Source organism: Mytilus galloprovincialis, chromosome 10 (assembly GCF_965363235.1).
Source record: "Mytilus galloprovincialis chromosome 10, xbMytGall1.hap1.1, whole genome shotgun sequence".
Classification (NCBI taxonomy): Eukaryota; Metazoa; Mollusca; class Bivalvia; order Mytilida; family Mytilidae; genus Mytilus; species Mytilus galloprovincialis.
The window spans coordinates 78,268,710-78,296,537 of NC_134847.1; the positions used below are offsets into that span (position 1 = coordinate 78,268,710).

The following is a 27,828-nucleotide window of genomic DNA, read 5'->3' on the forward strand; positions in this document are numbered from 1 at the left end:
GATCAATTTCTGTAATAAAGCAAAGAATATACATGAATTGCTGATTAAATGAGATTGCTGATTATGAATCTAAAAAGAAATTTCTTGCATTTCCGTCTTAAATATTGCAGTGAATAACTTGTTATAGGAGACTTGTTTATTTACTGTTATAAATTACGGCAACATTGCCAACTTAATATTTTGTCATTGTTGAATGCCGTACAGTTGTCTTTAATATCTTACATCCACTTTATTAAAACTTAGGTTGATAGATGTCATAATCTCATCTCCTTATTTTTACATCATAGAAAAAATCGTAACTGCTGTTCAATTTATTATCACAAAAAATATTGATACAACGGGAAATGTAAAAGACATACCAATAGTTACTTGTTTTTTTATATCTTACTTTAATAAAGGATATCTTACTATTATTATGTATTTATATTCTAAAAAGTACAAATTAAAAATGGTTAGTTCTTGCAATACAAAATCAATATCAAATTTAATTTCCAATGTGACCTACCTTTATTGCACGTCGAACCCTGGTACCCAACTCCACACGTACAAATAAAACCTGTTAACCTATTGTGACAGTAACCATGAATACATGGATTTGGATTACAATCTAAAAATAAACGAATGTGTCACCAATAATTGTTTCATGATAGGTACCTCTTATATTGTATAATACTATTTCTAAACGTTACTAGTACGCAACAAAGTTACGTATGTGTGAAGTTGTCGAACGTAGACGTATCAAAGTATCAGTTTGCTATGGAAAAAAAATCACAATGTCAAAACTCCAAAGGATACAAAGTTGGAAAAAACAAAAAATTCATCTGTTTTTGTTTTTATACATAATTGGCTTTCAAATATCTTCGGCTTTCAGTGTTTCTGATGAAGATTAATCTGGAAAAGCTATCAGGGTCGACGCATGACACGTGTTAGGATTTCTTTTTAAATGTTTCATTTATTATTGTATTAGGAAATATGTATGATATTCTAAAATACAGACTTCCCAAGTATTTTCAAAACACAGACAAAATTAAACGGTCAACTATATATATAAACACATGGACAAAAGTATTGCAACACCAAATTGAAATTGAAATTAAAAAAACATTCTTTATTTTTTTGTGATATAATTTGGTAAAATAGAACTAGTTAAACATCATTTAAGTATCACCTGAGTTTAATCAATAAATATCGACTCGATAAGTTTGTATCTGCGCATGCAGCTACTGTACCCGTAAACAGCAAAACAGATGTTTTTATCCTCATTGTTTTCAACACTTTAAATAACCTAGTTTTCAAAGTTATTTGATTAACACCTTGTAATGGGTCCTTGACAACTCTTAACTGCTGCAAGATGACAAATTATCAGCATAAGAGAAGCAGGGATGTCGCTTAACAACTGCACGTATTGTTGGTCATCACCATTCCACTATAAGTCGTTTTGAGAATAAAAATTAGTCAATAAACGCTGTAAAGACCTTCCGAGATAATGAAGACCCCCTATACCATTTGCTAGGGAAAATCAAGCATAATGAAGGTTGGTCAGAAGGAGACCCATTGCATACAAGACAATCCTAAAAGGAGAGTGGTGGCCATACAGGAGTCTTTTAACAAGAACTGTTCGAGATCGACTCATCGCTAATGGTTATCGTGCGATAAGACCATTTCAGAGACTTTTGCTAACGAGCAGACACACAGTTTTCCGTATCCAATGTAGTGCAGAACTCGCCAAAGTTGGAAATTAGCATCGTGGAGGAAGATCCAATGTTCAAATGGAATTCAGTTCATCTTCCTTGGCCCGATCGTAGCCGTGATTTGAACCATATCGAGCATATTTGGGACACTATTGGACGGAAAATGCGCGAAAGGACACCCCAGTTCAAACACATTATGAAATAAACAATGCCCTTCATCAGAAATGGTTGCTGCTTCCTTAGCAACAAATTAGTCGATTTATGGCAGGAATCAGAAGACGTTTAGATGCGGTTATCCATTTGAATGGAGGCTGCGCACAAAGTACTAATTCTTTGGCGTATAACGATCAACCATGATGTGAACAGTCATCTGAAGATTAATTTTGAAATGTCTGACATTGTAAAGTTCGACTACAGTAAAAGTTGTAAAATGCATTTTTTGTACAAAAAACACTTCATTTTGTTATTTAAATTGTGTTATATAAATCTTTTTTTTTTCAAACATGTTTTGTTCGTTTCAATGCCAATCTTATCATAAACTATGTTTCGATAATATTATACACATATTTTATTATATTTCATCCATAAAAAGAGGCTGATTTTTCAAGTTTTAAAAAATCAAGGTGTTGCAATACTTTTTTCCATGTGTATATATGAATATCAAACAACGGTAAGAGTGTAAACATATTTCTAAATTATTACCGAAAATTGTGGATTAAACCTAGTTTTGTAGCTAGCTTTACCTATTTCTAGTAAAATTTTTTATTGTAGTTCAGTTAAATCAAAAATAATTCGGGTTCAAATATTTTCTGTTGGTAATGTCGGTTATCAATAAACATCATGCATATTTAATAAAAGAGGGACGAAAGATACCAAAGGGACATTAAAAGTCATAAATCTAAAATAAACTGACAACGCCATGGCTAAAAATGAAAAGGACAAACAAACAAACAATAGTATACATGACACAACATAGAAAACTAAAGAATAAGATATACTTACGATCAATTGCTATAAAAATAAGTAAATTGTTAATGTAAATCGTCTGTGTTAATGTATACTCACAAATTCAGATTAAAAGGACTAAGAATGTATAGACCGATTTTGAATTATTTTATTATTTCTGGTTGAATGTATAGGTACAAAGAGTAATTATGAAGCAATATGCTATATATAGTTAATATACATTCAAAATAAGGATAAGGTGACATGGCTACTTTCCTAAATCATTGTCACTTACTTTGGCTGCATTTTGGTCCCTGGTATCCTGTTTCACATGTACAATGGAAGCGTGTTAACTTATTATGACAGTGACCATGTATACATGGATCTGGGCTACAATCTAAAAATAAAAAGAAACATGTATTCATTTTTTACAATAACCATATGATGTTTCACAGATAACTTATAAAAATAGCTTTTATAATATTTTCATAAATTGAAAATCCCAGTAGAAATCAGTATGTTGTATCAAAGTACATCTTAAAAATTGAAAAAAGGGAATCTCAAAACTTCATATGACAATTGAAAGCCTGAAAAGACAACGGGCATCAACAGCAAACAAGGATCAAAAGCAAAATCACAAAAACACATAACGCCGAGGAAAATTCAAAACGGACAGTACCTAACGAATAACAAAATTAAAAGCTGAAACACATCAACGTTGTCAATTAAAAATGCTTTAACTTTAAAATAAGAACATCAAATAACAAAAGGTCTTTAATAATTTACGCGACATTCATGAATATAAAAACAACTCATTCAGCTTGAAAGGAATACAAAGCGACGAAAAAACGTTTGTTTATGTTAACTTCAACTGTTTCTGTTTTGCACATCCTTGACTTTCAAACATCTGGTTTTCAGCTTTCCTGATAAAAAGTAAATACTCCTCATAAAGCGTTTCGAATGCATGAAATTTAGCTTGTTTCCTTTATGTATTTGTTCACTTTTTGTTTAAGTTGTTTTACACAAAGGTTAAATATCTAACTAGAGCAGTATACCATATATTAATGCAAACGTTACTTTTATACTTACGATTTATGGCTACAAAAGAAAATGAAAACGTTTTCAAGATTTGAGCAGAATAAGCATGTATTAATCCAACATTTTAAGCTATACGTCACTTTTTCCTCGAACAAGAGAACGTAGAAATGAATACAAAAGTATAAGAATCTCCGAGCTAGGTTTAGATCATTGATACGGCTGCATTTCTTATTTAACACAAAATATATTAATATGATAAACACAAAACGTGTAAAAGTATTAATTTGGTATTAATGACAATTATAAAATTAGGATGCTATAATGCTGACTGCTTATAGTTGATTCGCAGCAGTAAGTGAGCATTTAATACAAACATAATTATTCATCTTATACATTATATATGTTATGTTTTATAAAAAAGAAAAAGTGGTATGATTGCCAATGAGACAACTATCCACAAAAGACCAAAATGATACAGACATTAACAACTATAGGTCGCCGTACGGCCTTCAACAATGAGCAAAGCCCATACCGCATAGTCAGCTTTAAAAGGCCCTAATAAGACAATTTAAAACAATTCAAATGAGAAAACTAACGGTCTTATTTATGTAAAAAAAAAATGAACGAAAAACAAATGTGTAACACATAAACAAACGACAACCACTGAATTACAGGCTCCTGACTTGGGACAGGCACATACATAAATTATGTGGCGGGGTTAAACATGTTAGCGGGATCCCAGCCCTCCCCCTAACCTGGGACAGTGGTATAACAGTACAACATAAGAACGTACTATAAAAATCAGTTCAAAAAGGCTTAACTCATCAAATGTACAAAAATACAAGTGGACGTGGCTTGCATATTTTTGTTTGTATTTTCGTTACGTTATATTTTTTCCTTAGCATACATATTGTCAATAAAAACAAGATATGGTGTGGTTGCCAATGAGAAATTTTTTCACAAGATTACACATGACACAGAAATAAACTTCTATAGGTCACCGTACGGCCTTCAATAATGCAAATCCCATACCGCGTAGTCACCTATAAAAGTTTGTTTTCAACTTACATTTAAGTGTTAGAATGTCGCTATGGTAATGGTATCTTTTGCCTTTTTTTGATGATGTTTTTTAATTTATCATTTTGCATTACTATATATTATAAACACGCTCTTATCTTTTTTCTACATTATACAGATTGACCAATGTATCTTAGAAATATAATTTTTATATAATGAAAAGATATGTCTGTAAAATATTTAAATACAATGCAGTCTAACTAACCTTTTTGGCAGTTATAACCTGTATATCCAGCTTGGCAGGAACAGTTATAACCTCCATTGATCTTCGCACAGGTTCCATGGACACATGGATTTGAGCTACAATCTTTGTTAATAATTTAAATTTCTTTTGAATTTTCTTTTGATTGTTGTTATCATGTTCAATAAAAAATAAATACAAAACTGCAGAAACTACAGAAACTATCAGTAAGACAACCACGACATAAGTCGTGATGACATATGTTGTAAATCGAATGCAATTTTAATGTTTCAACTATAATCATTTGCATTATAAGTCAAAATCAATTAGATATGCATCATTGAAAGGAGGTTAAGGGGGGAATGAAATATCATCCCCACCACACAAAAGCAAAAAAACAAAAACATTGTGTTCGATTTGTGTAGAGCGAAGAGTTTGTAAACAAATTTAATAGACACACAAGAGATCTTCTGTGACGGTAAGCGAGGTAAAATTAAAAAAGAGGGACGAAAGATACCAAAGGGACAGTCAAACTCATGAATCTAAAACAAACTGACAACGCCATGGCTAAAATGAAAAAGACAAACAAACAATAGCACACATGACACAACATAGAAAACTAAAAAAAACAACACGAACCTCAACAAAAAATAGGGGTGATCTCAGGTGATCCGGAAGGGTAAGCAGATCCTGCTCCACATGTGGCACCCGTCTTGTTGCTTATGTGATACCAAATCCGGTAAATAGTCTAATTCGGTAGGTCACATTCATGAAAGCGAAGGTGATTGTAGTTACGATGCAAGGAACATATCCGATATCATTTGTGAAACTGTTATTCCATAACGGTCAACCAACTGGTGATGGCGTCCGTAAAATTTACGAAGGGATGATTTCAACTTCACCATATGGAACTCTTGGTTTAAAAGCTTCACTGTGAGCAGCAACCCTCTATCACGAAAATCATGATAGGAAATGCAAGCACGGGAATATCGTATCAATTGGGAGATATATACCCCTTATGCAGGTGCTGCTGGAATGTTGACACTTAGAAATGGAAATCATCTTTTTTGTCGTAAAGTTTTGTTTTCAACCGACCCTCATTGTCAATTTCTAGATGTTAGTCAAGTATATGAGGCCGACTTAACTGTATCTGTAGTATCCTTATCTATGTTGTTACCCCCGACACTATAAACATTAGCAATTGTCTTAAAACAGGTATAGCAAAGAAGGTATCATAAACTAAAACAAAAAACAAAGATGCTTTGAACTAAAGTCCTTCTAGATAATTAATATTGAATTATAAACAAATAAAGTATGTACGTAACAACTCATTAATCGACTAAAACAATGTATTTACTACAATTGAGTGAATCGAATGAAATCATAAAGAACCCAAACGGAATGAGACTGGATAAATCGAAAGGGTAGCCAAAGGTCGCTTGTAAGTTTGGACAAATAAATTTCGTATCGATCAACCAATACATGACGGTGACCGTAAACCCGTTCGTAAGTACTGTGTATGTAAATAGTTATTTCTACAATCTCTATTGTGACAGTCTTTTTGTGTTAGATGCATACACCAGCTAACGAAGTAAGTATAGTCAGTAAATGCATCACCATTACGTATCAATAAAGATATATATACTGCAGCAGTGTTACTTGCGCAGTCAAATTGCATTGACCGTATATTCATATCTGATATACAGTATATCGCTTTGTTTATGACGTTGATAATGCGTTTCCTTTTATATAAGGGACGACATCAAAAGATCGATGTAGGATAAAAAAAAAACTTAAATCAAATAGTTTGGGTAGGGGTTAAAATTCTGCAAGTTTTGTATATCTAAACTCGATTTTTACATACATCCCTATTGGTAAATCAATTGGGGGTGGAGGGTCCGTGAAAGCTATGTGAATTAAGTTTTTTTTTTCTCCTACACTAAACTTTTGATGTCGTCCCTAAGACGTCAATAAAACATACATGTTCGCAAAATTTAACGTCGTCCGCTGCAATTAAAAATATGATTTTACCCTAAATATTTCATTTTGGAACAGCTTAAGTATATAAAGAATAACCATACATTGTCTGGAAATATAAATGTTGTTTGTACTCGGTTATGAACAGGTAGAAATGCTCTGCACAGCTTCGCTTCTACTTGAGTTTAAGACTTGCACAAATAAATTTCATATTTCGAGACCATGGATTGTTATTCTGCATATAAAGACATTACGATAAAGCAGAAGATATGATACTTCTTAGAAATTGAAAGTTGACAGTTTGGAAATAAACATTTGTGATCAACGATTTTGTCATATTTTCTATTTTTGAAATTGTCAATCTTTGTCAATATCGTTGAAGAGATATCATCATATGTAGCTGTTAATTTTTGGTTATATCCTTAATTTGAAGGATGTTATTTGTTAGATTTATAATACTTTTGATTTTTGATTTCAAGTAGCAAAGAAATTGCAATACCATGCCTTCTTCTTTGTTTTTATGTATTGTAATCGTTTTTAAGTCCCAATTGTTAAAAACACGTATACATTGATTTATATCATATACAAAACATTAATAGAAATGAGTACTTACAGTTATGTGCTAAAAACAATGAAAAAGTATGAAAACATTATCATACATTATATATTATATAACCTAGTAGACATCTAATTTACTGGAAAAGAAGATTAATTTCCTCTGTTGCTTCGTCGACCACTGCGTAAACAGTTATTTACTCTATAAAGATTGGTACCTCTATTTTTTATTAGTAATTGTGCCATGATATAAACGTACAGATCGATAAAGTCCAGGAGCCCTTTTTACCATATACCGATTACAAGTACAAATCGTAAACATTTGTAGCATTATTTCAATAACACTTATTCACAGCGTTCCTTTTCTTCAAATGAAAACCAAAAATTGATTTTACAAATTAATCATATAAACCATTAAAAAGAAAAACCATCAAAACATACTCTTTAGCCTAAATAATAGTTTTGGACGTGTCCAAGAAAAACATTTAACTTTGTTAATCAATTATCTGAACATGACACTACACGCACATTAACTATAGTCTTAACACAAAAAAAAAAGTGATGAAATAATAAATGATTTCTTTCAATGATATACGCCAAATGTAGCATTTAATTTAGATTTAATTTATAATGCAGAGTGAATTTCCTAGTGAATATATTTTTCAGTATATACAAAATATTTTCTATCAAATAAACAAATATAAAAAAAAAGAAAATGTGGTTTGATTCCCAATGAGACAACCTTAGAGACCAATATAAACTGTGAACTATAGGTTTTCGTACGGTCATAAACAATGGAAGCGAATTCCATACCGGAGAGTCCGCTATAAAATGCCCCCGATCGTGCAAGGGCTGTATAGCCAGTCAATGTCGTTAAAAACTTCCATTTGTGATGTAAAAGAATTCAAACGTGACAACTAACGGCCTAATTCCTTTACAAAAAAACTATTATGTACATGTAACACTTAACAATTAATCGACAAACACTGAGTTACAGGGCTCCTGATGTGAAAGTACATTTACATTTTCCTTACTTCAAGTTCCCTCACAACATCAAAATCTGTCTGGTTTTTTAAACTTGATATATAATTATCACAGATTTTTAATTGATGTTTTTATTATCACAGCTCCTGTAAATATGTTTAACACAATTATGAGTATACGCGTGTTGTCATTTTACGGTAAACTATCCATTAAGTAGAGAGATAATAAGTTATATATTTGAGTGCGGATGTACCTGTTTCGGCTTTCAAACTTTTATATCTGGGCGTCACTAGTAAGTCTTGTGTGGACAAAATGCACTTCTGGCGTATAAAAAAAGTTTAAACTTGTTGACTTTTGTTAGCTATTATTCGTGTGTTTCTTTGTCAATTGTGTTCTCCTATTTATTTATATTGTAGTCTTGTAATATTATGTTGTCATTTTAATGTTATATGTCGCATGGCCATAAAAAAAGGAGGTTTGGCATGTCACAAAACCAGGTTCAACCCAGCATTTTTTCCTTAAAAAATGTCCTGTACCAAGTCAGGAATACGGCCATTGTTAAATTATAGTTCGTTTCTGTGTGTGTTACATTTTAACGCTGTGTTTCTGTTGTGTCGTTTGTTTTCTCTTATTTTTGAGTGTCAATTTACATTCCTATAAGACGTGTCACGGTATTTCTCTATCCCGAATTCATGTATTTGGTTTTGATGTTATATTTGTTATTCTCATATGATTTTTTCTAATGCTTAGTCCAGTTCTGTGTGTGTGTGTGTGTGTGTTAATTTTTAATGCTGTGTCGTTGTTCTCCTCTTATATTTAATGCGTTTTCCTCAGTTTAAGTTTGGTACCCCGATTTTGTTTTTTTGTCCATGGATTTGTGAGTTTTGAACAGTGGTATACTACTGTTGCCTTTATTTATGTCAGCAGTATACCATTTATCTAAAACTTCACTACTGATATAACAATCGTAGACGTTTGTTTACTAGCGAGAACATTAGATCATGTATCTCAAAATTCACTACAAACACGTACATAACACCAAAACTTAACCATTCAAGCTCCAAAAAGTATGACAAGCAGAAGACCACAATCAAGGATTAAAAAATATAGATGTTACAAATGTAGCGTTGAATTAATATACAGTCGCGTGATGTGGATCAACAACATAACGTTATTTTTTCCGGTGAAAAAGACTGATTATTAAAATGCCGTGTTAAAATACCTATTAAGTTTTTAAGTGTTTTTGTTACTTTTTTGTTGTGGTTGATAATTATAAAGGATAGTCATGAGCTATTATTACGTATTAGTTGTCAGAATTGTTCAACAATATATTTTACCTATATCACAAGTTTTTCCTTCGTATCCTGTCGGACATTGACACTGAAAGTCGACTGCCGGGTTGTTTACACATTTCCCTCGCACACAGGGATTTGAACCGCAATCTGAAAACATATGTTGATTATAATAAAGCAACAAAGTCTTAAAGTAAATATTGCACATGAACGATTAGTTTTTTTCATCGTATATGTATTGCAATAGTAAAGAAAATTTGAAATGTAAATGGCCATTTTATATGAACATGGTCAAACAAGTCTGTACTAAATAATATATGTCTTGTAATAGTTGTTTTTGTTTTAAAGTTTGAATGTAAATATAAAACCGTACAGCGTTTTAAACATTTCAGTCTTTTAAGGTAAAACTTGCATATTGTAAAAGCAAATGTAAATTACCGATGTCTAAATCAAAACAAATAGACCAAGAAGTGACACGTGTAGGACGCAAACAAACAAGCTTAACCTTCAACATGCTGTCTGTGACTGTCCTTTTGTCTTTGGTGATGTCTATATTTTGTTTTATATGTACTTTTAAAAATCTTCAAAATGTGTATAAAGATATAAGAACATGTCGTATATGGGATTCAATATAATGGAATGGTATGTGACTCAATATAATGCACTGTTATGCTACTGTAATACAGGTGATAGGTTTATCTAGCTTTAAAACCATGTTTATTCAACAAGTTTCTACATAAGGAAATGCATGTACCCAGTCCGGATATGACAACATGTTTGTTATCCGTTAGATGTGATTAGGTTTTTGATATTGCTGTTTTATAAATGAATATCCATTTTGAATTTCCCTTACCGTTCGATATTTGTTTTGTTTCTTTTACTTTATACTTTTTTAACTGTTATGCGAATTAAATTACTTACGGTCAATAACTGAAAGGCAAATCAAATATTGATCGTTTAAATATACAATGGTCAAACATATTTTCCTAGAACAAGCACATTGCTTATTTAACAAAGTTATAAAGACAGGTATTATAGAAGATACAGTAAAATTCATTATAATCGAAATAGTTACTCTTATCATATTACCATTATGTTGCCTACTGGAACTATTGTCAAAGTCATTATGTATGGTCTTAACGATATTTCCATTGCATGAAAAAGAGGATTATATAGTTTTTTTTGTACTTTCTGCTTGAGTTTTTTCGTTCATATTGCGGCCAGTAATAGATGTTTGTCATGAATAAGGGAGACACAGTTAAAATTGCGTCCATCAAATCATTTATCTTTAAAGATATTTGAAAAGTGAGTTTAGTTTATATTTACTTCTACCACACAATGTTCCTGTATATCCGCTATGGCAAGTACACCTGTAGGTTCTGCGATCATTTGTGCATCTCCCATGTGGACCACAAGGATTTTTACTACAGTCTGAATAAACATGATTTAAGTACCTATATGGTCGTTTAAACAATCTTCACGTCGATCACATTTGTTTCTTTTCTCACGGGAACAGTTCATTTTTGGAATAAATAACAGCATTGTATATGATGGTGCAAGCAAGGAACAAACTTTATATTTATTTTCAATGTTATGTTTAGCGTTTTTTATACATGTAGTATTCTTTGATACATGTTCATCATTGTGCCGTTATGAGTTAGTTAGAATATATATAGTTATGTATGAACTGTTTCTGTTCATGTCACCTCAGTACACGTACTGGTGTCAAACAATTTGATAAACTATATTTTGTTAGAAGTTTTTCTGCTTCGTAGCGATCTGAAGACTTAAACCGCTTTTCGACAGCTTTTAAAAATTTGTTCTTATGTTGTACAGAAACACCACTCCGAATAAAAAGTATCGAAGGTTGAGCGCTAGCAAACATATTTAAACTCACCACATTCTGTATGCACCTGTTGTGCAATAGTTGTTGTGTGTGCCTGTCTGTCATATTTATATATTTTTTAGATTGTTTTGTTATAGAATAGGCAATTAGTTCTTTCTCAAAATGTTTCATATTTGCTATATTTGGACCTGCTGTTACCAACTATATATTGTTTTTGTTCTTATTGTTGATGGCCGTATGGTGGTTTATAATTTATTAAATCCACATTATTTGAGCTTTTGGTGGATATTTATTACATTGACATTGATACCATATTTTCTTATTTTGTTTATTTATTACACATGCAAAGTACAAAGTCAATGCATTAATTGAATTAGGACCACAAAAGGAAAATTGTTATGCTCTTCAACTTTGTTTTGCAATTTAAATTTTTTTGGATTCGAGCGTTGCTGATGAGTCTTTTGTAAAAGAGACACGCGTCTAGCATAAATATAAAATTTAATCATGGTATTAAGGATGAGTTTATTTATCACATCGGGCATTAGCAAGCAATATTAGATGAGTGTAAGTGTACAAATTAAAATATATAACAAAAAATACCGAACTCCGAGGAAAATTCAAATCACAAAACTCCGTAATCAAATGGCAAATATCAAAAGCTCAAACACATATATATTAAGAACTGACTTGATTAAAGTAACGATACGATTATAAATGGAAAATAATGAATTACATAATGATGATCAAGCGAAACCAAATGTATGGTATTTTCTACAATGTCCCAAGTATCACGCGTAAAGACAATTATCGCTAGTTTGTGCATATTTCCTTTGATCTTCTTTTTGTGATAATTGTTCATATCATGCTTCTCGCTTGAGATGGAAAATTATCGCTAGAAACTAAGCAGGCACGTGGGGTTGCTAATGAAATTGACATGAAATTGACAACGTCGTCATATGTAAAATAGCGATAAACAGATAATCATTGGTCATCTCAACTCGATTGCCTTTCTCGTTTTCGCCGTCCCGGCTCAAGCGAGAAAATCAATCTCGTTGAGATGATCAACGATTATCCTTAATTATTTGTTATATCGCCCCATGACGTTTGGAGGGACAACAAATATACGATAAAAGTGTCGTCGTATAGTCTTATATTAGGCTTTGAGCGTTCCTAATAAGTATAAAATCAGGAAAAGTCCTATTGGTAATTTTCCCTTTTTGGAAGGTGATGTTCCTTCGGCACCATCTTATGGTGTTTATATTTCACACCTAGATCGCTAAGCCTGTGTTTGTTTGATTTTAACGAGCGTAATCTATAAATAAGTAGTAAATTATTAAGCCAGGAATTTCGTTACCACAAAATATGTAAAACCTTAACTAGATTCTTCCATTAATATAAAGATTTGGGTTTGAAGTTTGGTTGTAACTCAGTTTTACGGAAATTTTCTTTACCGTGCCCGGAAATTTAGAAACTATCCTGATAAACTTATCGATCCTTCATATTAACTTATTTTAAAAGGTTACCATTTCAACACTGTAATAAGTTAATTGAATATTGATTTTATTGGCATTAATATTGATTTTGTTAACAGTAAATTAAAAGCAAACTAAATATTATTATTGCTTACATATACACATTCTTGGATCTACAATCTGTCGATAACTGTTTTTTTTACATTTCACAAGGTCAAGTTTTTCTCTGACTGTTTATGACGTCTTCACACTAAATCCATTGGATGTTGGATGTGTACTAATTGATAAGTTAGTCTTAGACGCGAGACTTCTTTTATGAGTTATCAGTGGCTTTGAACTAGCTTTCAGTAACTGCGAGTACTCTCAGATATGTACGTAATGTCTGTTTGTTGTTGGGATATCCAACTACCTGGCCACGTCCACTTTGTGTAATATTTCTATTTGGACCCATCTGATGTGTCAAGCCTTTTTCAACTGATTTTTATAGTTTGTTCTTATGTTTTACATGTTAAGTGACACCACTGTCCCAGGTTAGGGGACGGGTTGGCATCCCTCTTACATGTTTAACTTTGCCACATTCTGTATGTAGTTTCCTATCACAAGTCAGTGTTTCAGTGGTTGTCGTTTGTTGATGTTTTACATATTTGTTTTTCGTTAATTTATTTTTACATGAATTAGGACGTTAGTTTTCTAGTTTTAATTGTTTTACATTTGTCGCCTTTTATAGCTTACTATGCGTTATGGGCTTTCCTCATTGCTGCAGGCCGTGCGGTAACCTATAGTTGTAAATTTATATGTCATTTGGTCTCTTGTAGAGAGTTGTCTCATTGGCAATTACAACACATCTTCTTTTTTATATTTTTAATTATAACGTGTTGTTTATATATTTTGTTTCTAAATAAATAATCGCAACTGTAGTAAGGAAAACATAAATAGTGTAGTAAACCATCACCAGTCACCAGAGGTCTTACACGAACTTTGTACTTACAGTCAACTGAAATATAAATGGTAAAACATAGCAAATAACTATTACTTTTACACATTATAGTTAAAATATATTAAGAGTATGATATTGTAAGTCAAAGTCATAATTTTAGTTTTTTTTTTAAAGACGTTGACATGTTTTCTCAATTTCAGTCAAAATTTATTTCTTTGTGAGTCTTTTAATATTTTAAGCAGGAAATACAAACAAATTAGATATAATGTAGCAGATGTACTAAATGAGTACTTATGAGTCTGTATTTCATTGCTGATGTTGTTATAGAAAATTATGACTACATTTACAGAAAGAGGCGAAATTTACCAAAGCAACATTCGGGTTATGTCTGAACTTCTGAATCTAGAATTATTGAATATTATTCTTGATGATGATATTGATGACAATCGGTAGTTTTCGGGAAACATTATTTATAATGTAACTAACCTTTCTCACAGTGGTGACCTGAGTGTCCCGGTTGACAGGTACATCTATAACCTGTGGTGGTATTCTGGCATTGTCCATTGTAACGGCATGGATTTGGGCTGCAATCTTAATAATTTTATCAACACCATAATAATGTGTTATTTACAACATTTGCTTGCTATTGTATATTTTTTTACCCTGTTATATTGTTCTTTTGACCCAGGTAAGTAATGGAAGCAATTATTTATTGATGTATATTTATTTCAAAAAATAGGTTTTATCCATCACGGTTTGTATCTATAGGAATTAAAATCGTATTCTAGTAATTGTACCGGAATGGTTTAACATGCTTAGATATAATTATATATTTTGGAATTTATACAAACACATATTTGGTCGACATTTTTCCAATGCGATGTATAATATCATTATTAAATCGAGCATTCTAAAATATAAACATATTGCCTCCTACAGTCATTACCTTTCTTTTTTTTTCGCGTTTTTAGAAATGCATTTTGTATGCTATTATGAAATGTGAACTCCCAAAAAGTAGAATGCGCATTTATTCTAAGTATATGAAAGACATGATCGTAAGAGAGCGACAAATCATAGCAAAAATACGGAAAACGACGATGAAATACTTTGAAAACTTAAGGACAAAGACTGACTTCACCAAAACCAGGATCTCCGGAAGATAAAAATATTATATTTAAGTGTGTAATGTAAAAATCGAAGAATGCTTCTTTTTTCAATTCTCGTACATGTTTGTAGAGTTTTCCTTTAAACGTGTATATCATGTTTAACATTTCCATTCAGTAGTAATTTATATGCATTACTTACGATCAACTACAAAAAAGAGAAAAATCATTAAAAGTAACCAATGAAAAATATTTTAAAGAATAAAAGACAGCAAACATTTGTACAGTGTTGTTCACTTACAATTATAGATGTTCTTTTGTACAGACTTTTCGAAAATATGAAGGAAGATTGACCTCAAATGAGCGTCACTCATGAAGCTTTTGCAGAAGAAACGGTCGTCTGGTGTATACAAATTTAGTCCTGGTATCTTTATTAAGTTTCTTTATAAAGATAACTTCATTATATTAAGTATTTGCCAAGAATGTTACTATAAATTTCAAAATAAATTGATTTTGCCATGATGTTTTAAGGATGGTTATTGAAGTAATTCAGTGATCAAAATTTACCTCTAAGGACAAATGTAAAAAAAAAGGGAAACAAAACTACGACACACACTTCTAGATAATGACAAAAGTATTACAAATATATTTCTTCCCATGTTTATTTTTTAACATTTTGCTTTATACCTTGACTTTTTTATATTTTAGATAAATATGGGTTTTTTTTAACATAGTTTCAAAGTTAATTTATATTGTGTTTGCTGTTTTACCTGTATCGCAAAGTAGTCCAGAATAACCATAGTTACAATTACAGACGGCTTTATTGTTGCGATAATCGTTATAACATCGGCCATGTCCACACTGCAGATGTATGCAACCTACACATAACAATGAAAAAAAAATATCCAATTCATTAACAAATAGCAAACATATAAGCAGACTAGTTTAGGAAGGAAATATAATATGAATTTCAAACAAAAATGTTTTTATTGTGCCTAATGATAAAAATAGATAATCGGGTTTTATACACAAAAAGTCATTAATATTGGAATATCAACTGCAAGTCACAGTGTGAACGTTTATGGTAAGCAGCTGTCAATTTTCGGTATTTATACGTAGCAATCTGTTAATCTTTTTGTCATGTTAGTACTGGACTGGTATTATGCTTCTCTCTTGGCGAAAGAAAGCATTATGTCGTCACCTCATGATCACGATCACTCATTATGAAGTCGTTGGTAATTCCTGCTTGAGTCTGATAGCAACGATACAAGAATTACGGAACGACTGTGCAGGGTTGTATAGGTGAAGTGAGGATTATAAATACAGATGAGTATTGAACCAACTTTTGACTGTGAAAGCTTTGTTAATAGTATTCAAAAACATTTTTCATTTATCTGAAAGCAGTGTACTGTGAAGTTTCAAAATAACGAACGATAAAAGAGTGTTATATCTTTTTTCAAATAAAATTTAAAGATACCATGCTTATAACTTATAACATGCGCAAAACAAACGTTTCATCTTCACATGATATATGAGAGGCGCACTAGTTATAACAGTCGGATGATCAAATCAATGACGAAGCCGAATTAGGCATTCCAGTAAGATCGCTAAATACTGTTTTTTATCGGACAACTTGTATCATTAAAGTCCGATGGATGGTTATGGTTAGCATGTTTGTCTTGGTTAAAATTATTCATATAACATTCGAAATTTGGAATTAGGTTATCATTTTGTGGCTACGAGTTCCCAGCACTTTTAGAATATTTCTTGCATAGTACAGATTAAGAGTGTCGAGTCCTGTCCGGCAATGTCACAGTTTGTACTTGTGTCGTGATGTTGAACTGGTTTGGGAAGATTGTGAATCAAAAACATATTGTGAATAATTGTGTGCACCTGTCTCGAACTACAAAACATCGTTATTTTTGTTAACACCACATTGTGACCTATAACTATTGCAATTCTTGTCTTTTTATTGTTGTGGATAGTTATTATAACGATGGCATTCTTACCATATTTTTATTTTTATACTTAGACATTCGAATAGTACAAAAGAGATAATATAGAAGGAATTTAGTCCAATGTTAAGTTTATTATACTTACGATCAACTGAAAGGAAATGAATGGAATATAGTTATTATGGCTTCTTTAAAAAAAAAACCAGGATGAATGTTTTGTAAGTTAAACTTACATATTGTTTAATGGCTGACTAGTATGTGTGTCTCCTTTTAATGTCTTGAAAAATGTCATTGCCGTAAATCAACTGTATGTTATTAGGTAGATTCGATATTCTTACATAAACCGACTAAGAGATTTTTACAAGGCTACTACAAATACATGTGTTGTTGAAATGTTTGAAAAATTCTTGTTATGTATAATTGCACTGATGAACGTATTTGTTTGAAGTCTTTTGCAAAAACTACACTTGTACCAAAAAAGTATTTTATAATTACACTTGAATATCTATCAATACTAATCTGTATGCTATTGTTGTTTGTAAAGGATGTTCGCTACTCTGTTTCAAAATAACAATCTTTTTTTAAACAGACTATTATAAATTGGCATAGTACATAAATAAATAAACTAAAAAAGCAGAAAACATTAAGGGTCCGTTTTCTTGTTTTCCAGATATAAGCCGTTGAAAATTGGCGGGAAAAAATCTCTCTGGATTTATTATCCACGTAATAAGTGCATTTGTTCTTTCATAAACGATGAAAAATTATGTGGATTGTATAAGACTTTCAAAATTAATAATGTAAACTATATGTAATGAGATAAAAGAAGGATTAGTGGGCAAAATATTTTAATGGCACAACATTGATATAACCGGAGATTCCGAATATCTGGCAAAAATTCAAAGGCTTATAATACTATTCCTTTGCAGTTATCTAACTTCCTGCTTAGTTTTTATAAATAAAATCATGCATATCTTTCTAGTAACAATTAATCAAATTTTAAATGAACGATTGATGATAATCATATGTGTAATAAACTTACTGGTTTGGCAATGTGTTCCCAGATAACCTGGATTACATGCACATGTAAAACTGCTCGTTGTATTTGTACAATGTCCGCCATAATAGCATGGATTAGGACTACAATCTAATAAAAACATGACAACATGACATCAAAAAAAATAGTCTGTTGATTACAGTTTTCTTATCCTACTCTTCTGTGTATCGTCTCACTTAATATACATATAGATATTGCTATATTGATTCAATTCTAGTGTTTAGGATAGTAGTGTTAACATATATTATTTGACATTTCTTTTTGTAATGGGTACTAAATGAGCGAAAAATATCATCCACATATTCATAGAAGATAATTGTGTCTTTCTCGTTTTTTAAATAAAAGAATATGTGATTTTATTATTTTGGTCTATTTTGATTTATAGATATAATTATAATGTCAAGAAAGAATTTATTGAAGCGAACTTGTAGTAAAATCGGATGCCTTTAATGGTTGTATTTTTATAATGTAGATGAGACATAATATGGTAACATGCTATTTTTTTTTCACTTTAAATTTCCATCTGAAAGATATTTGTAGAATTGAGGGGGGAAATGTAAAGAAAATAGTAATTGTGAATCCAATTACTTTGTGATAAATGTCTTTCGATAATGATTAAGTGAACCAAATCCTGTCAATTAGCTATGTCGAACATGACACAGAAAATTTAAAAAAAACAGAAATGAACGAGCAATAAAAAAAAACCAGCGGGGGTGATCTGAAGTGTTTCAAAAAGATGTGAATATTCTGCTTCATACGTGACGTATTGGTCAAGTCAAGTTAACATTTGCTAATAAATCGTATTTGGTGGCAAATTATACAAAAGCAGGTGTGACATTCTCATATTCGTGTCCTTCATTCTGATTAACTTACGACGTTTCAGCATTCTCAAGCTTAAAAAAACATTAAATTCCTGACACTTCTAATTATTATTTTACACTAGCACACATCCAGCACCAATATCACCATAACCAGCATTTCCTAAACCGATACCACCGTATAAAGCTAAATCAATAGAAAGATATTGTAATACACCAATTGTCATTTTCGATATATCTCATCGTTTCGGAACTCATCAATCGTTTGAGTTTCTTTTAATTCAACGCTATAACATGTTCAACTGATAAAGACATTTTCCTATGAACAAACGATTCATTCAAATATGTGCAAACCTTGTGGATACAGGATGACAAATTTTATAAGTTCATTATACAACTAACCTTCTTATATGTCAAACGCATCTATCTATGTGATTTAAAAACTTACGGTCAACTGAAAATGAAGAACAAAATATTCAATGTACCATTTTTAAACTTTAATTTATTCGAGCGTCAGTGATCAGTCTTTATATACGAAGCGCGCGTTTGGCGCAAATACAAAATTTAACCCTGGTATCTATGATGATTTTATTTCATTTCATTTTGATTTAAAAAAAATAATTTTGCAACAAAAAATTTGAAAGTTCAATGTCAAAGTGTATCACAAAATTACAAAAAAGTAATTCTACAGTCAAGAGATACTTTCTGTTATTGTCTGTTTAAAAACTCTATTAATTTTTTTCTGGCCAATAGTTGTTTAAACACAAAGACTAGAATACAAAGCAAATTTGAGTAATAATGATATCGTCAATCAGACATATTGAGACATAATTACGCAAACACCAATAAGCAGCTTCACCATAAGCCCATGATATGCTGTTTTGTGCATATTTAAATTGTTGAAAAACTGAAATGGGTTGTTATTACAACATTTATTAAATAACAACAGGTAGGAGAATACACGTATGTGTACATATAATGATTCCAATATGACTGCTTACATTACAATATCCGAACTAGAAAATGCAAAGCTAGTCTTTAAAAACTAATCCAAGCAAACATCCATCGTTAGTTGTTAATTAAACTGGCAATTTCGTTCTTCAATCCTCGTGCTTTTTAAAAGATCACGAGAATAAGTGAAAAATAATTTGAGTTATCGTACGCAGTATTGAAGCACAACGGAATACCGTATTGAAATGTGGTCAATGTGTACGTCATTACTTCACAATGAGCTGTTCAGATTGAAACCAGTTTATAGTTTACCTTCAATCTCAAACTATTGATTGACAGGCAACAATAATAGAGCTTATGTATTGCAATACTTGATAAGAAAGCAGAAATTCAGACGAATGATACGAAGTCGACGCCTGACCTATTATTATATCGGTTATTAGACAATATTATCAACTACATAACACATATGTTCTTATGTGTACAAGTTCTGTATCTTTTTTTAAGAATACATACCATTTGAAATTAGAAACTGTTACTTCTAAAATTCATTACATTCACACTTAAATCAGTATACGACGTATGCACTGGCTTACCTTGTTCACATTGTTTACCAGCATATCCATGTGGACAGTGACATTGGTATCCGCCTCTAAACGAAGGGCGACAGCTACCCCTGACACAAGGATTAGATTGACAATCTATATTCAAAATACATGCATAAATATATCAACATAATACTGTTTATGCCTTCATGTGTATGTATGTATGTATGTATGTATGTATGTATTTGTGCAACTACAATATAAATAGATGAAAACTATGTATTATGTTTTATGTTTTATTTATTATTTCTTTTTGTCTGGTTAATGACAGGCAACATTTACATTACCCCTTGTTATATTGGTTAACGGTATTCGTTGCCTCATTTGTATCGTTTAATAGATTTTACTAGTTTGCCTATTTTAAAAAATACTCCAAAAGATAATTCCATAATGAAGTTTTTAATAAATTGTATTTTCATCAGGTTTTTACCAACGCGATCGTAAAAATAACATATGGGACCAGATATCACATTGCTCTACTTGCACTATCACATAATAATGTTCAGTGAATATATTTCAGTCATAATTTGTAGCATTATGAACAACATGTATACATTGTTGATCATTGCTGTCAATACAACAAAATAGTAGACTTTAAAACAGAACATTTAATTTGACAAAGGACGGACATACGGACGACCGTACGGACCTAGATCGACGGACGAACATTATTCCCCTCTTCTATCGCAGGACATATACATTTATACAGAATCGTTTTATCGATTCATTCAAAAATATAGACTATTTAACAAAGGTTACCAACTTAACAATAACAATAACAAACTTTTGATAATATTCCTTGTCTGACATTTTGTACAAGCTACAAATATGATAGCGAATCTTTGTTTAGAAACAATCACTAATATAAGTTATTCAAAGCTAGCGGTTTTTAAATACTCCTCAACTCTGTACTTGATAAGGCCTACAAGCTGTTTGATTCGAGGTCGACTGGTGAGTCTTACGTAGACGAAACATGCGTCTGGCATACCAAGTTATAAGCCTGGTATTTTGTAGTGAGTTCTTATGCCATACATATAACTAATTTAGAATCTATTTTTTTAATGTTTATATTTCTCCAGCTGGTTACAACAAAGTGTATAAATAGAGTAAACAATTTGAGGAAAACATAACCAAATAGGTATACTTACAGTCAACTGAAATGTAAAATAAAGCAAACTGAGTATAAACAATATTAAGGTAATCATGTAATCAAAACAGAAAGCCGTAGCCCATGTCATATCGCCTTTTGAATTGCCATTGAAGAAGATGTTGTTTTGATGTTTTCACAGTCTAATACACAAACTAACTGATCACTGGGGGAAGCAAACGTTCCATTTTCAAATTGATCCTGACTTGAGTTACACATGAAATAAAGGAAGACGAAATAAATACTTATGTTTGAATATATAAGGCATACAAACTGGTAATGTTTTGGTAATTAACTCAGCTATATATGCTGAACAATTGTAATTTTCCTTTTTTTTATGAGCAGTGTAATGACAATCTGTGGAATGGTGGTATTTGTTTGTAACAAATAAGCAATCTGGATACGCATGCATGAAACACTATACATTTTTGAAAGGAGTAGGTCCAGTAAGACCCCTTTTTGGCTCCAAAATATAGCAGTTTTACAAAATTGTTAAAATGTGAGCTATTAGTTATTTATTGGAAATTGGAATGGTCTGCTACATAAATATGGGCTGTTTTTGACACTACAATGCATATGATTCGGGTACTAACATCATTAAATCATGCTAAATTACTGAAATCTTCACAAATTTGGCATTTTAGTTGAATTTTAGACGGTTTCCGTCTTCAATGAAAGTGACCGCATTTGAGTTCATTCTAAATATTGAAACGTAAGTCGTATTTGATGATAATGCATCACATATATAAAGGTTGAGATGAACTCGGATGCGGCCACTTTTATTTTTGACAAAAACCATCAGAAAAGTGACATTTTTTGGCATATTTGATAGATTTTTCATATTTAAGCTTGAATCGGAGCGTTTTTAATGACTAAATCAGTTAAAATATTTCACATAAACTAATTGAATCAACTGCAATAGACACTTAAGTGTTTAAAAAGTGTCCAAAAGTTTTCGTCAGATGAACTTGAAATTTGAGGCCAAAATCGGCCCTTACCGGACCTACCGGAGTGATATGAAGATTTGTTTAGATAAGAAAATGTATACATATTCAACATAACAATAAATGACTCTTCTTTACTCTGAATCTAATAAACAGTTGAACGTAACAGAACTTGATGCTAACCTTGTTGACATGTCGAACCTATATATCCATTAGTACAGCTGCATGATGCCCTATATGTTGTACTTTTGCATGCTCCTCCGTGCAAACACGGATTTGGACTGCAATCTGTGATGAAATCGTTTATATTTTTTTTTAATCATTGGAATTTGCAAAGGCCTTATACCTGAATTAATTCGGTTTTATTCCGTTACGATTTTTAAGTACTAATAAGTCAATTCGTATTGATGATTTTATTCAAAGTTGTTGATGTCAATATCATAATGGGTACAGTTGTCACTTGTGTATGTAATTTAAGTCCGGTTGGCAAATCATTTTTGTATCCTGTGTTAAATGATTCATAGTTCTCATGACCTTATGACGATTTAGAGCCTTATATAATATGGTTTTGACACCTTTTTCTGGTTTTCTAAGATCATTGTATTATGCACGGCTCAATGATTTGTCTGCTTTATTGTTTTACAGTTTCTGTTTAATGACATTGACAAACATCTATTTCTTTTACATTTACCCAGAACTTTGACATGTAACTATATACAATCATTGGTGCATGCATTTTAACAATATTGATCGAGAATGTTAGTCTTTTTAGTGTTTTTAGTAAATATGTTTACTGTGTTATATTAAAACTACTGTATTCTGCATGTTTTATTGTGCTTTCATTTAAAGATACAGGAATAGTTACTTAATATTAAATAGTTATATTCCAAAACTTTTAAAAGATTTATTCAACAAAATTATATACTTACAATCTTTTGCTGAAATGCAGAAAAACACATTCTTTTATCTTCAACTTCTAACTTAGATGCCCAAGATGTAAAGTCTTTCGAGTGATTGTTACCTTATCTTCCTAATCGACTTATGAGACATGAACATAAAAAACTACTGTTACTGTTACTTTTATTTGATTACATGGTACCTGTAACGTGATATTTTCTTTGTAAATATTTAATATCTAAATCATGCAACGTGAAACGTTTGTTTTGAGTATGTGAAAAAATGTTTATGAAATGTGTTTTCATAAACAGAGTGCAGAGGATTTGAACAACAAATTACTCTTTACCAGGTTGCAAAAACACCATAAGAATTTCTAAGATAGACAGCATATTGTTATTCATGTACTTTATGTTGAAATAGAAACTGAAATACAGAAAAATATTTATGTTGATCTTTTAAAAAGAAGTAGTAAGCGGTAGGAAATGGAGATCGTACATTTATCACTATTGTGTGCATTTTTTTCTTTGATCGTTTTTTTGTGATAACTTTTCATATCATGCTTCTCGTTTGAGATGGAAAACTATCGTTAGAAACTAAAGAGGCACAAGGCGTTGCTAATACAATTGACAACGTCGTCATAGGTAAAATAGCAATAAACAGATTATCATTGATCATCTCAAGTCGATTGCCTTTCTCGCTTTCGCCGAACCAGCTCAGGCGAGAAAAATCAATCTCGTTGAGATGATCAACGATAATCTATAAATATCACTATTATGTTTTTAATGTTATGCATGTAATTCCTTTTTTTAATGAAATATTCAATTCTAAACTTGACATATATATGACAACGTATCACTTTCCATCAAATACTGTCTTTCGGGCATGCGTACTTACTCTATGTTTGGTTTCCTTTCCAACCTGTTTCTTATTGTGAACAATATATAATATAAAAAAGAAGATGTGGTATGATTGCCAATGAGACAACTGTCCACAAGAGACCAAAATGACAAGGACATTAACAACTATAGGTCACCGTACGACCTTTAACAATGAGCAAAGCCCATACCGCATAGTCAGCTATAAAAGGCCCCGATAAGACAATGTAAAACAATTCAAACGAGAAAACTAACGGCCTTGTTTATTTAAGGAATGACTGTAATATTTTTTCTGTCTATGAAGAAATAACATAAAAAATTTGGTGCACACTGAATAACGCGCGTCAACAGAAAATTGTAATTTCAACTGTTCGGAAAGATACAAACCAACATCAATTAGAACAGACGTGTCTTTAAAACCAACCTGTGTTACAGTTTTGACCTGTGTAACCACGGGAACAAGTACAAATAGGTTCATTTGTTTGGTAGTTCTGATGACATACACCGTGCTCACAGCAGTTTTGACCACAAGCTGAAATGTATAAAAAGCAAAATAATAAACATACAAAATTCAAAGGAAAATTCAAACCGGAAAAGTCTTTTACAAATTTAGATTGCAAAATCAAAAGAAAAAAGAAAAAAATGCCTATCAATAAAGTATTTGCCAAAGATGTATATTTACTTTTTTTTCGATCGCGGAAGTGTTTCTCCTATTTCACAACAAACGTGGTAAGGCAGTTTTAATATACATTTAGTGGAAGCAAATCATTTCGTACCTTGACCCTTTCGTACCTCTGCCATGTCGTACCCAACCATGTCATTTCGTACCTAACATTTACCATTTCGTACCCACGATTATATCAATTTCGTACTCTTTGGTCCTAATTCATCTACCATTTTGTACTTTATGGACTTAATACATGTTAACTATTTTGTATCATATTTTTGTAAAGTTTTTTATGATTTTTTTTTTTTTTTTAATATAACATATTAAATAAATTGATGCATCTAGACGTAACACTTTTATATAGACCGATGATTAGTTGATTAAGCAGCACTTAGATACTTCAATAGTTCAAATAACACTTTTTTTGTCTTGCAGGATTTGATTTTAATCAATTGTTAAACTCTAAAAGTATGAGGTTAATTAACCAACAAAGAAATAATTATCTTCAATTGTTTTTGGCTTTATAAGATTATTTTTATTAGTGCTTTCTGTTTTTATTGCTTTTTATACTTATGTAAAGAACACACAATAAGACAGACCGTTAATATCTGAGTCAGATTTTCTTAAATTTTTGAAAAGACGTATATTTGATTATATATATCTTTCTAAAGACATAGTCATTTGTCGAAAGATGGGGGGTTATTTTTTAGAATTTTTTTTTAGTATGGTTATATATTTATTGTATTCTAAAGTATTCTTATCATAAACGAGTCATGTGTCGACAGATTAGGGGTGGGGAGTATTCACATCAACATGTTGATTTTTTACTAAGTCTTATTCGCATAATATCAAAAGTATAACAACGCCGTCAATGACATGTCATTCACTTATATCTTGTAAATAACATTATTAGGTCAATGATAGGAAATATAAACTTTTATATGAGGCTGAGAAACTGGGGAAGGGCGAGGTTCTAAACTATCTGTTTAAAAACCTTTGACCCATAACTCTAATAAAAAAACGCACCATTTTGTCTCCACCAGATGCGTATATCGACAATTAATGTCTCTTCAGTGATTTTCCAAAATATTACAAAATTCAAAGCTTATTTAAAGAATGAAGAGATATTAACCAAAAAGAAAAAAAAGTATGCCAAAGCCGGGTATGGAACCAGAATTTTGTATGAGGGGGATACATTCCTTAATTTTAAATAATTTTAAAAATTTCCATCATAGGGCCGTTTTTTGTTTTTTGTTTTTTGTCTTTAAACTGTTTCTTTTACTTTTATTTATACATTTGACTTTTTTGTTCAAAAACATAAAGAAAAGATTGTTTAGCATGTTCTTTAATTACGCCTTAAGATATGTTGATATCACTTAAAAACCCACAGTTTAGTGAACTTTGACATTTTGTTTATCTTAGTGAACTTGATTTACCTGAAACACGAAGTTTTAGTGATGATAAAACAAAAACAAGCCACGATAAACCGAGGGTCCCTGATATTGTGATTATCTATTTAGCCGCTTCATAAATTAAAGAGTGACTTACGTGTGCAAACATTAAGAAAGGAGTCAACTGTCCCTATAAAAGTCAGTAAAATAAACACACAAACAGAAAATCCTATCATTTTTCTTTTCATTGTCTTTGTAGAGAGATAAGCCCTGTGTCGACACGAAAGGTCAATTTATCTTAGTTAACCCACATACCTGCACTAAATATAAATATTATACCTAGAGATTTTCGGAGTAGATATACCTAACAGTATTGTTTGAGAATGTAAAAGTTTATGAATAAGATCTATTTTAATTATTGTATATGTAAACGTAGAATGTTTATAAAATTGATAACTATCAATGCCTAAATGATACTGAGCTTTAGCTGAATGGCAGTATCATAAATTTGTTGTTGTTCATCATATTTTGACCGACAGTTTTTTCTTAGACAATATTTTTTGCACCAGTGCAAATAAGATAACTCTCCATCCAAGTCATAATTTGTAAAAATAAACCTTTATAGGTCAAAGTACGGTTTTAAAAACGGAGCCTTGGCTATCAGCTACTTGTTTCTGTCTTGATGTCAAAATGGAATTCACTGGAATATATAAATACTCGATTCAAGATAATAAAAAAAACAAATACAGAAACGAGAAACATTTATGAATCAGACAAACAAACAACAGCCACTCAACATCAGGTTCTTGACTTTGAATAGGAGCAAACACATACAGCTGGTTTAAACGTTAAATGTACCAAATGCAACTTCCAGCCTTACCTGGAACAAAAGTGAAACATCACAACATAGAAAGACACACTATAAAATATCGAATGAAATTAGGCTTATTTGTGGAATAATCTTAAATGCAACTTGTAATTGTCTTAAATGAATCATAACTTGGCCTTTGTGTTTTGCAATATATTAGTATGATATTGTTCTATTTTATGTCAATAATATATAATTCTATTATGAATTACAAAATACGCTGAACCACAAACGTCAAAATCATTCAATCGCGTAGTGGAATTAACTATTTGTGGATTCCTCTAAATTCTATATAACTTTTGGACTATTTTAAATCTCGGTATATTTCTGAAATTATTTCTTACAAACTTTTGATTGTTTAACCCTGTATGCTAATATTGTCTTTGTGAAATTTTGAAGTTGTTTGTATATACATTAAACGACAATTATACTGCAATCAGCTATTTTAATATACAGATAAAGCTATACGTATAAACGTTAGCTTTATACGTCAATGACCTCAACTCACCTATAAGCCCCGCCTACTTACAACGTCACGTCACAACCATGACAACGTGT

At 31.2% G+C, this 27,828-nt stretch overlaps 1 long non-coding RNA gene across 1 annotated transcript; it reads right to left on the reverse strand.

The window, feature by feature from the left end:
• Positions 1-505: 505 nt before the first annotated feature.
• On the reverse strand, positions 506-26,693 carry LOC143048463 (uncharacterized). The gene is made up of 12 exons (XR_012969847.1): positions 26,560-26,693; positions 24,765-24,876; positions 22,752-22,860; positions 20,465-20,577; positions 18,093-18,197; positions 15,869-15,976; positions 14,478-14,586; positions 11,067-11,171; positions 9,774-9,890; positions 4,940-5,058; positions 2,928-3,033; positions 506-607 (listed from the first exon to the last, which is right to left on the reverse strand). It is a non-coding gene; the product is annotated as an uncharacterized LOC143048463 (long non-coding RNA).
• Between the last annotated feature and the right edge of the window lie 1,135 nt (positions 26,694-27,828).